We start from the raw sequence: 6,000 nt of genomic DNA on the forward strand, positions 1-6,000 counted from the left end.
AGAGACACACACATGCACTCACGCACACACACATGCACTCACGCACCCGCAAACTCAACAAATCATAAATGATATACACCCCCTCCAGAAATTTCACATGCACAAAGCAGACGCAGGGGACAAGTGGCTATTGAATATTAACCATGAAATTACAAAGGCTGCATTCTAATGGAGGTGATGAGGTCAGAAGCTGGGATGGAAATCATAAATTAATACCCATGACATGACAAGCCACTCGCCCTTGGCTCTCACCAAACACATCCTTCCCCCCTCCACTGAAGTCAAAAAGACACCTAGAAAAAGAAATACTCTATTTATTATTAATATTGGGTCAAAGGATTGGTGCAACAGACACAGAACTCATAGAATATGCCTGATACTTTACTGATGTGACTATTGTATGAAATGACAACCAGGTAACCTTCAGTTACGGTTAGATGTATGGGGCTTATTATTAAAGGGACCTCTATTACAATGTCATCTGTCCTGCATCCTTTGTTACCCTTTGAAATGTAATTCCTTTCATCTGGGCTTTTGCAACATATTTTGTGATGATTCTTGATAATGTAATTCATGCTTACCATCAACGCGACCCATTCTAAACTTCACAGCAGCACGAACACAGGTATTCACAGTCACACTCATCCTACTCACACACTATATGTTTGAGCTTTAAGCAGTAAACTCTCGAGCTAAAACCAGGATCCAGCATCCTTACATCACTCTGGAGGTTTCACATCCTGGCTCTTACTCTGCAATTCAACCTTGGAATGACATGACACGTCACAATGAAGCTCACACACTGTTTTGAAGATGTGTCTCATTTTAATGCCGGAAATATGAAAACAACAGGAAGTGTTGCAACGTTGATCGTTACATACTCAGGAAGATGAAAGCATTGTTGAGCTCTTCCTAAACAGCTGGGGTTTGCTTCAGCTTTTTAAATATAACTGTAATCAAAATAATTTACAACTCTGCATCAAAGCCAAAGATCCAGAATGCAATTGAATGAAACAACATGGCTCTAGCCTCTTGTCACATCCGGTTAAAATTGTGATGCAAACTCTTGATCTTTGGACAAATAATTGATGCATTTAAAGTGGCAGCAAGCTTAACGTTTCATGCAAATGAGAAATAAAGTCTGTGTCATTACTGGCTTGATATCAGAGGGAAGAGGCGGCGTGAGTCAGAGTGCTGGAGCTTAAATGCCTACAAAGGAACATGTTTTCCTCCTACATGAGAGCGCGAGATAACAAAGTGGTAGAGAGTGGGATGGGGGGGGTTACAAATAACAGCATTACAATGTTACACACACAAAGTATGACATCCCTCCAACGGTACATTATTCTGACCCCCCCAATAGTCCAAAAAGGTCCTATTGGACCCGGAAACAAATACCCTTTGCTCCAAAAATACACACTTTGAGTTGTTGGAGTTCAGTGACTGCTGCTTTTAACAGTTTTAAGCACTTGCTTTACAATTAATTACAATTAACCTATTTTCTGATCTTGACAGCAATAAAGCACATTGATTGAAAGGGTGAAAAAAATGTGGCCTATTTGGCGAATAAGACCATGTCAGAGCCACCAAATCTTGAGAAAATTAAAACCTCTTAGAAATGACTTTGATAAGCTTCACAAAGCTGGCACAGGCAGGGCCACAAGGGCCACCATTCAGTTATACATTTGATCGAAGGCCAATGCACAAAAACACTCGACATGGTGAAAGCAAGATGAGTCAGGTGCTACTCTTTTTATATTTTAGCTATATACACATACACACAAACATCAAATGCAGCCTACAGTGAGTGGCTGTAAAGTAGTTCCACGCCGTGTTTCAGCCCACTCATTTTTAACATGCACCTCATTCACATCATGTGGTATTGGTGGTAAAAGTGAGGCACGTTTCGTATTCAGTCGTGAATGGATGTTGCTGGATTCAGGGACATCGTAGTCAGTGGTACAACGATAGAAAAAGCATTCAATCACTATGCTGTTTAACAGAGCACAGCTCATAACATCTTGGTTCAGTCTAGAGCAGGGGTATTCAACTAAAATTTGAAGAGGTCCAGTTAGAGAAAATCTCCTCAAGCAAAGGTCCGGAACATGATAATGTCTAACTTGCGTTATGATTTTGATATATACAGAAGTAGCCTAGTAGTTGTATCAACGTCTGTAATCAACAATGGACTGTCAAATCAAGGAAAGTACAAGTTAAAAACATTTCAACAAAATTTATTGTTAACATTGAACTGACTTTAAATGTAAATATAAGAAGGGCTGCATTTAAAAATTAAATAGAGAAAATAAATAAAATAGCTAAAATAAAGTGCTTCAATTCAGAAAAAATTAAAAGTAGCAGCAGCTTGACTTGCATCTCAACGTAACAGTCTCAACCAATTTTACAACAGATAGAAACACGAATCTCAAAACATCTTAACAATTTTACAGTTTATCTTTCTTCCTTCCACTTCCCCATTTTCTGTTGTTCAGTGGGAGAATTGGGCTCTAGCTTGTCCTGCCAGGATTTTAAACCTGGGCTTGAATGGTGTCAGGGCCATTCTCATGCACATGTGCAGGTGCTCATTGTGAGCCTGGAACGATATTTAGTTTTGATAATGTTCATTGTTGAGAAAGCTGCCTCACAGCTGTATGTGGAGCCAAACATGGTCAAGATGAGGGAACATTCATGAGCACGTTGTTGGGCAGTGAATGAATGGGTTAAGATCCTGTAGATTGATCGTATTGGGCTCTGAGACTGCTAATTTTCTGGGACCTCAGTTCAGACTTGGGTGGGTATGATTGTTCAAAAGCTTTGTGCTTTGTCTTATAATGGCGTTTCACATTGCCACTTTTAATAAGTGCCACGGTCTCTGAGCATATGAGACACTCTGGTTTTGTGCTCGCGACGGGAAGAATAAACATGTATGCCTCGGTCCATTCCATGTTGAAAGCTCTGTTTTCGCCGTCAACTTTTCTCTTCTTAGAAAGCGCCATTGTTATTGTACCTCTTCTGACTCCCACTCACTTGCCTGTCTGTCTTCTCTCGCTGTAACGTTACTTTTCTCGCCTGTCACTCACCTTTCACCTCTTTCTTCTGTGTGTACTGAGAGTCGCAATGTTTATCTTTTTGAATGCACAGATTTGATCGGCTGAGTAGCATCACATGGGTGGCTTAACTCGCATGCGATTGGTTAGTAAATTTCCTGGTCCACTGTTACAGTGCCGTCTAGAAAAGCTGTGCCGCTTAAAATAGAAGCGCCCCGTCAAAATTAAAAATAATTTAATAATTTGTTGACTATAGGTCCGGGTCCGTATGGGATGGCGTCTGGGTCCGGATCCGGACCGCGGTCCGCCTGTTAGTGACCCAGGGTCTAGAGTCTTAGCCGATGACCGTATGCATGTCTACATAACTAACACAGTCACAGAGCTCGACTTATAGCAGGACTTGTGTTTGTACCACAAAGCAAACACATTAGTATTTAGCGTAATAGTTTGTCATGTTTTAAGTTTTGATAAACACCTGCAAACATACACAGGTGAGAGAAACAGAGCAACATGAGCATCCCCTTGACAATCTGTAATCCATTTTTCGTCCCACAACAGGGAAATTAACAAAACTATCAGGGCTCGTCCGGGATTTGAACCCGGGACCTCTCGCACCCAAAGCGAGAATCATACCCCTAGACCAACGAGCCATGTACGATATGTGTAAGTTACAAGTTACACAACCTACAAAGCAGCTTGTCTGTTGACAGTGTAGCCGTGGTGTTTGTTCTGCTAACATCGGCCTGCTTCATGTTCAACATACTTCACTGTTTCTCCACCTCATTCTGTTGGGCCGGTAGCTGTGTTACAATTGTTGTTCAATTGCTCCTGCACTGAAATCTGTTCCACATGGTTTTCAAATGACAAAAACATGCTTAAAACATCTGAACTCTGCGTGTAGCCGAGGGGTGTTGTTTTTAGAACCATTGGCTGTACTTATAACCCTGTAACACAAATTACGATTCGGTGTATCTTTACCTGGCAACATGCTACACTTTCCTGAAACACCGGGGAACACACCTGCACTGAAATATGTTTTTAACCCATTAAAATGCCAAATCAAGTTTATGAAAGAGCATATAACCAACTTTTAGTAAGAAGTGTCACCTTGTGTTCATTAGAGACTGATTACACATTCTTTGCAGTGCACAGTTTTACAACAAGCTGCTCCAAACCAAGATCATGGCAAGCGGACAAACTTGGATTAGCAACAAAAATGTGTGTATACTGTATCGAGTTACTGCTGCTGCAGGACTACTGAGGGAACCACAGCCCAGTGGGCTCCCATGGAATATGCCGAAACACACACACACACACACACTCATACGCACGCAAATGCACACACTCACTTGGCAGGATTGAGACATTTGTTTCTGCTTTGGTGTCACGGAAGCAGCAGCAGCAGCAGAGCGGTGAGCCTGAGCAGAGTGGGTGGAACACAGGCAGGGTGCAGGATAGAGGACCATTTGCATGTGTGATCCATGTAAATGATCCCGTACCATCTGATCTGTTTTGGCACTAATTAATGTCAGGAGGGAAAGACCAAGAAAGGCTGACTTCTCACTTCAGTGGAGCTTCTATAAGACAGAATTCTATATGTTCTTCTCTTTCTCTCTGTGTGTGCTTAAGGTAATGTTTCCTCACAAATATTTGCAACCAATATATGTGCCAAAAAAACTAACAGTTTCATAACAAACCCAACAAAGACCTTAATGCTATTTGTCCACAGATTATTAAGAGCCATTTGAATTTTTATGAAGTGTCATTTGCATTTAGTCCAATGGTTCCCAAACTTTTTCTGCTGCGCCCCCCTTTTATAGATCCCCTTCAATTGTTTTGCGGTCCCTCGCCGCGCCGCACGCCCCCTGTAATAGTTCTGCGTCCCCCCTAGGGGACACGCCCCCCACTTTGGGAGCCACTGATTAAGTCCATGATAAATGATGAAGCCATTTGAATTTCATCTACAGAAATGTTAAGACAAATATCTAAAGGAACAATTTATTCATACACTGCACATTTCATTTCTTTGTCAAACTGCAAATGACGATGATGATGCAATTTGATGTGGAAGGATGTTATTTCGTGGATGAAACACAAATGGCACTTGGTTATCTTGTGGTCAAAATGCATCAATGTGTTACTTGCTTTGGATATGAAAATACACGTTACATGGCGCAGAAATACACCTGGTCCCCTCACCCTCATGCTAAAACCACCCCACCCATTTACTTCATCCCTGCTCTAGTATATGTTCCTTATAAGATGAGGACACATACTGCAGATTGATGGGGTCTAGGCTGGTGTGGTGATGTTAGAGATTCTGTTAGAGGTGGAGGTTAAACCCGCTTAGAGGTTCAGGCTCAGTTTCAGCAATGTTTTGTGTCAAAACCAAACAACTATCTGCATCCAGTGATTTGTAGTGGAAGAAAGATTATTTATCACCACTGACTTTGACCCTGAGGCCAGATGAAAGCTACTCTTCGCAAACTGAATTGGCAGAAGAGGATTGGAAATGAGGATTAGAAAAAAAGACACAACCGCTCGTGCAAATTTTAGCCACAGCCATAACTTTCTTTTGCCTTATGCTGAAGGCAAGTTTAAAGCAAATGCAGAAATCAGTCAGGGATCATTAAAATGCTTTATCCATCCCAGCTGCTTGTGAATTCAGTGTAGAGGGAGAGAACGGAGAACAATAAAAGGGGAGAAAATGAAAGATGGGAGAGATATAACTCCTCACTGAATACATAATGAATGCCATGCTAGCAAACACTGTGAAAACACACTCGCGCACACCCACACACACACACACACACACACACACACACAGACACAGCTCCATCCCAGTGTTGGCGCTGAGGTTCCTCACTCTCTCTCAGCATGAAGCTCCTGTGTCATGCAGAGCAGACGCTGCCACTTAGGTCTTGGCTTTCATCTGTGTGGGTGGGAGATGCCA

The 6,000-nt window shown here is 41.9% G+C and overlaps 1 non-coding gene across 1 annotated transcript; it reads right to left on the reverse strand.

The window, feature by feature from the left end:
• Positions 1–3,625: 3,625 nt before the first annotated feature.
• On the reverse strand, positions 3,626–3,697 carry trnap-ugg (transfer RNA proline (anticodon UGG)). The gene has a single exon. It is a non-coding gene; the product is annotated as a tRNA-Pro (tRNA).
• Between the last annotated feature and the right edge of the window lie 2,303 nt (positions 3,698–6,000).

This window comes from Genypterus blacodes, unplaced genomic scaffold, assembly GCF_046128005.1.
Source record: "Genypterus blacodes isolate CSIRO-AG114 ecotype Tasmania unplaced genomic scaffold, CSIRO-AGI_Gbla_v1 ptg000025l_1, whole genome shotgun sequence".
In the NCBI taxonomy this organism is placed as follows: Eukaryota; Metazoa; Chordata; class Actinopteri; order Ophidiiformes; family Ophidiidae; genus Genypterus; species Genypterus blacodes.